Raw genomic sequence first — 6153 nt, forward strand, 5'->3', positions numbered from 1 at the left:
AAATGTGGAGACAAAGAAACAGGTCACAAATGACAGAAATGGAGGAAAGAAAACTACTGGATATAGAGTTTAAAACCACACTTATAAGGTTTTTCAAGAATTTTCTAGAAAATGCCAATAAATTTAGTGAGACCCTCAAGAAATCTAGTGACACCCTCGAGGATATGAAAAAGGACCAACCAGAAATTAAGCATATACTGACTGAAATAAAAAATATTATACAGAGTTCCAACAGCAGACTAGAGGATCGCAAGAATCAAGTCAAAGATTTGAAAAATGAAGAAGCAAAAAACACGCAACCGGAAAAACAAAAAGAAAAAAGAATCCAAAAATATGAAGATAGTGTAAGGAGCCTCTGGGACAACTTCAAGCGCACCAACATCTGAATTATGGGGGTGCCAGAAGAAGAGAGAGAGCAAGATATTGAAAACCTATTTGAAGAAATAATGACAGAAAACTTCCCCTACTTGGTGAAAGAAATAGACTTACAAGTCCAGGAAGCACAGAGAAGCCCAAACAAAAGGAATCCAAAGAGGACCACACCAAGACACATCATAATTAAAATGCCAAGAGCAAAAGACAAAGAGAGAATCTTAAAAGCAGCAAGAGAAAAACAATCAGTTACCAACAAGGGAGTACCCATATGACTGACAGCTGATTTCTCAACAGAAACTATGCAGGCCAGGAGGGAGTGGCAAGAAATATTCAAAGTGATGAATACCAAGAACCTACAACCAAGATTACTTTATCCAGCAAAGCTATCATTCAGAATTGAAGATCAGATAAAGAGCTTCACAGATAAGAAAAACCTAAAGGAGTTCATCACCACCAAACCAGTATTATATGAAATGCTGAAGGGTATCCTTTAAGAAGAGGAAGAAGAAGAAAAAGGTAAAAATATGAATTATGAACAACAAATACACATCTATCAACAAGTGAATCTAAAAATCAAGTGAATAAATAATCTAATGAACAGAATAAACTGGTGAATATAATAGAATCAGGGGCATAGAAAGGGAGTGGACTGACTATTCTCGGGGGGGAAGGGGTGTGGGGGGTGCGGGAAGAGACTGAACAAAAATCCTACACCTATGGATGAGGACAGTGCAGGGGGAGGGGTAAGGGCAGACGGTGGGGTGGGAACCGGGTGGAGGGGAGCTATGGGGGGGAAAAAGAGGAACAACTGTAATAATCTGAACAATAAAGATTTAATTAAAAAAAAGAATGAGAAGATAAGTCACAGACTGGGAGAAAATATTTGCAAAAAACCCATCTGATAAAGGACTGTTATTCAAAATACACAAAGAACTCTTAAAACAAAATAAGAAAACAAATAACCTGACTTAAAAATGGGTCAAAGTCCAAGTCAAAGAAGATATAGGAATGGCAAATAAATATATGTAAAGATGCTCCACATCATAAGTCATCAGGGCAATGCAAATTAAAGCAGTAAGATACCACTACAAACCTATTAGAGTCGCCAAAATCCAGAACACCAATAGCACCAAATGTTGGTAAGGGTGTGGACAGAGACTCTCGTTCATTGCCAATGGGAATGCAAAATGGTGCAGCCACTTTGGAAGTAAGTTTGGCAATTTCTTACCAAAGTAAATATATTTTTACCACATGATCCAGCAATCATGTATCTTGGTATTTACTCAAAGGAGTCTACACAAAAACATGCTCATAGATGTTGATAGCTGTTTTATTCACAATTGCCAAAAGTTGGAAGCAACCCAGATGTGCTTCAGTGGGTGCATGTAGAAACTGTGGTATAGCCAAACAATGGAACATTATTCAGAGGTAAAAAGAAATGAGCTATGAAGCCATGGAAAGATATGGAAGAGAGTTTAATGCACTTACTAAATGAAAGAAGATAATTTGAAAAGGTGATATACTATATGATTCCAAGTATGTGACATCTGGAAAAAGCAACACTAGAAGAGGCAGTAAAAAGATCAGGGTTATATGTTATTATACCTTTGTCTAAACCCATAGAATGTACAACACCAAGAGTGAACCCTAAGGTAAACTATGGGCTTTGGTGATAATGATGTGTCAATGTAGGTTCATCAGTTGGAGCATGTATACACTCTGGTAAAGAATGTTGATGGTGGAGGAGACTATACATGTATGGGGGCAAGGAATATCTGGAAAATCTCCATATCTTCCCTCAATTTTGCTGTGAACCTAAAACTGCTCTAAAAAACACTCTTGGTTTTTTTAAAAGACAAACTATGTACAAAGTATAGGTACTTGCAAAATACATAGCCAAGTGGTTCATATCCAGAGTATATTAAAAATGTTTACAAAAAATCCATGTTATGAAAAATGGAACAAGTATATTAACAGGCAATTTGCAGTAAAGAAAAATTGAAAAGATGAAAAATATGTGAAAATGTGCTCAACCTCATTAATTTTTGTGGAATGTAACTTTTAACAATGGGATACCATTTCACATCCATCATATTAATAACAATTCAAAGTAAAAGCATGCCAAGTGTTTGTGAGGACACTGAACAATGGTGACCCTCACGCCTGCTGGTGGGAGGCTTAAATTGACACCACTGCTTTGGGAAACATGTTGGCATTATCTCGGAGCACAGAAGACACTCGTACTCTTCAATACAGCATTCTGGAGAAATTCCAACATGTGCACAAGAGAAAAGTGCAGCTTTTTCATAAGAACAAACATTTGGAAAGGATTTAATTATCTATCAATAGAAGAATGGATAAATTGAGACATATGTATATTATAGAATACCATTTAGCACTTAAAATGAAGGTAAGAGAGGAGCATATGTGAATATTGGTAAAACTTAAATTACATAATGTTACAGACAGCATAAAACCACCTACATAAAGTTTTAAAATGTGCAAAACTTGGCTACTTACAACTTAGGGGTAGATACATAGGTAGCAAAAGTATAAAATTAAGCATGAGCCTGACCAGCATGGCTGTGGTTGAACATCGATTTATGAATCAGGAGGTCATGGTTCGATTCCCGGTCAAAGCACATGCCTGGCCTGTGGGCTCAATTCCCAGTGGTGGGTGTGCAGGAGGCAGCCAATCAATGATTCTCTCACATCATTAATGTTTCTCTCTCTCTCTCGCTCTCTGAAATCAATTAAAAAAAATTAAGCATGAGAATTTAGGAGTGTATAATTATCTTTCAGAAGAGAAGGGAGGTAATAGGACTCAGGGTAGGGCACCCAGTGGTCTCCAAATGTATTTGTTATTGTCATTCTTTATTTCTCAATAAGGAAAAAAACCGCATTTTTTTTATGTCTAGAATATTTCACAATCATTTAAAAAATCCAGAAGGGAAAGTAAAATCAAAGTTTTTTAACAGTGATCATCGCTGGGTCTGTGAATTAATGTTGCTGTTGTTTTAGGATTTCTTTTCCTTTATTTCATCTTTTTGTTCAGAAGGGCATTTTTTATTGAATATGGAAGACTAAGATTTTCCTCCATCTGAATAATTTGAATGTGTGTATATGTGTATATGTATGACATAGCACATATTCCTTTAATAATAACAGTGACAGTTGACACAATTGGAGAATTGTTTTCTCCATCAATCATCTAGAACATTTGGTGGAAAAGTGATTTTTTCAGACTTGCAGATGGTAATCTCATAAAGGTCTTGGCATGTATGGAATGACCTCACCGACGGTGGTTTCCAGGGTTTGGATAGGAACCAGTTTCTGGCTATTTCACCACCTTCGGAGAAGTGGAGGTGTTGTTCTGGGGGCCCCAGTCAGCACTGTATCTACTAAGAGGCCCTGCCCAGTCATGCAATTGTTTCTGAAACTAATGAGATCAGCAGCTTTTTACGAAACCATGAGTCATCTCTACTGGTGAGGATTTCCAGGAGCCTGAGGAGTGCCTTGAAGTGCTGGCTTCACCAGATGTGCTGGCATCACCAAGCCTTCTCCTCACACCGAGCGCCACATCCGGCCCCTTGCCAACGGTCACAAGGTCACCACCAGCCAAAAACACTCTTGGGCTCCAGATGAGGACCTGTAACATTAATGCAATCCCAATAGAAATTCCAGTTGGATTGTTTTTCAGGAACTTGATCTAACATTTATATTGGCTCACAACTAATCAAGACATCATTATTTTAAGACATATTTAAAAAAACAGTAATAAAAACAGTGTGATCTTGGTTCAGACGCAGACAAATCAGCCAATGGTAGAGAAGAAATTAGTGTCTAGATAAGTTTGATGACAGATAGATAGATAGGTAGGCCCACAGATAATTGAGAGGGACACTTGAGTAATAAATAGCATTGGGAAACTGGAAAACTGACTATTACAGGAAGAAAATAAAAACTAGATTTCTATCTAATTACATGATTAAAAACCCAAATGTGAACAGCAAAACAATAGAATTAATAGAGAAAATGTAGAATACCTTTGTGACCTAGGAGTTAGTGAAGTTTCATAAAACTTCCAGAACACTAATACTATGACAAGAAAAAAAGAATGAATTTTACTATAACAAAACTAAGTGTTTTTTGTTCCCTGAAGGACACCATGAACAAAAGTAATAGGTGAATAACAGAATAAGAAAAGAATGATCTCTAAAACCAATACCTAAAAATCTCAAGGAAATTCAATATAGCCCTAATAGAAAAATGAGCAGAGGGTGCTAAAAGGCAGTATACAGAAGAGGAAATACAGGTTATTTAGTATATGAAATGCACTCAAAATTATTAGTAGCCAGAGAAAAGCAGTTTGAGATATCATTTCATCGACAAGTTTCCCAAAGCTGGACAATGAAGCCTGGGTGAGGACAAGGAGCCACAAGAACCTTCATGCACTACGGGTGGGAGTTTAGGCCCAGCAATTCCACCCCTAAGTGTACATCGTAAATGAATTCTTTACCAAATCCCATAAGAGACCACGTCCTGCAGTGTTATCACAATGCCGGCAGAGCACTGGGGACAGGCAGCGTATTCATGGGTGGAAGAGGAGAGAAGTAAATTGTGGAGACACTTACCTTGGGCATTAAGTAGCATTGAGAAACAATGGATTAGGTATAAATATACAGTCACGCGTCGCTTAACGATACACTTTGAGAAATGTGACATGACGCTATTTCATGGTTGTGTGAACCTCACGGAGTGTACTTACACAAACCTAGATGCTACTGTCTACTACACACCTACAGATGGCACAGGCTATTGCTTCTAGGCGACAAACCTGTGCCACATGTTACTGCACTGGAAACTGTAGGCAGTTGGTAACACAATGGCAAGTATATGTGTATCAAAACATATCTAAACATAAAAGAAAAGGTACAGTAAAACTACAGTATAAAAGTATTAGCTGTATAGGGCACTTGCCATGGGTGTATTTTGCAGGATTGGAAGTTGCTCTAAGTGAGTCAGTGAGTAAGTGATGAGTGAACGTGAAGGCCTAGGACATTCCTGGACACAATTTTAGACTTTACAAACACTGTCTTGCAAGGCCTACCCCTGTTTCCTTCCAGCAGGATCTGAAATAGACCATCGAAGCTACTAATGCTGCTCCATGAACAGGGATGTGGGCTGCCGGGGTCCAACCCCAGCAGGTCCAGGGGTCCCCAAAGGTGTAGATGGAGTCGGCGAAGAAGGAATGACATGGAGACAGTGTTCAGTTGATCAGCAGCCTAGCCAGGATCTCTAGCCAGGATCTTCAGCCAAGTTCTGGTCTGGATCTCCAGCGAAGTTCTGGTTAGGATCTCCAGCCAGGTTCTGTGTCCATGTTCTCCTGCTAGGTTCTCCAGCCAGGCTCTGTCCAGGTTCTCCAGCCAGGTTCAGTCACCAGGGTCCAGTCAGGTTCTCTTGCCAATTTCTGTAGTCAGGTTCAGTCCAGGATCTTTTGCCATTTCTCTCCAGCGAAGTTCTTCTGTCTGTAGGTTCTGTGTAGGTTCTGTCTTCTTAGTTCTGTGTTCTAAGCTCTGTATTCTAAGTTCTGTGTTGTTGTTCTCAATGGGGGGGGGGGGGGGGGCTCACCTAGGGGAATCCTGTTCCAGGGGTTCCCAAAGGTGTGGACGAGGTCGGCGAAGACTATCCACCCTCTTCCTATGGTGGAGTCCTATCTGTCCCGAGTGCGGGGGGGCTTACCTAGGTGTCCCTGTTCGGGCGCCATATGCCGGGGTC

The sequence above is a fragment of the Myotis myotis genome, unplaced genomic scaffold, assembly GCF_014108235.1.
Source record: "Myotis myotis isolate mMyoMyo1 unplaced genomic scaffold, mMyoMyo1.p scaffold_m19_p_10, whole genome shotgun sequence".
Taxonomy (NCBI): Eukaryota; Metazoa; Chordata; class Mammalia; order Chiroptera; family Vespertilionidae; genus Myotis; species Myotis myotis.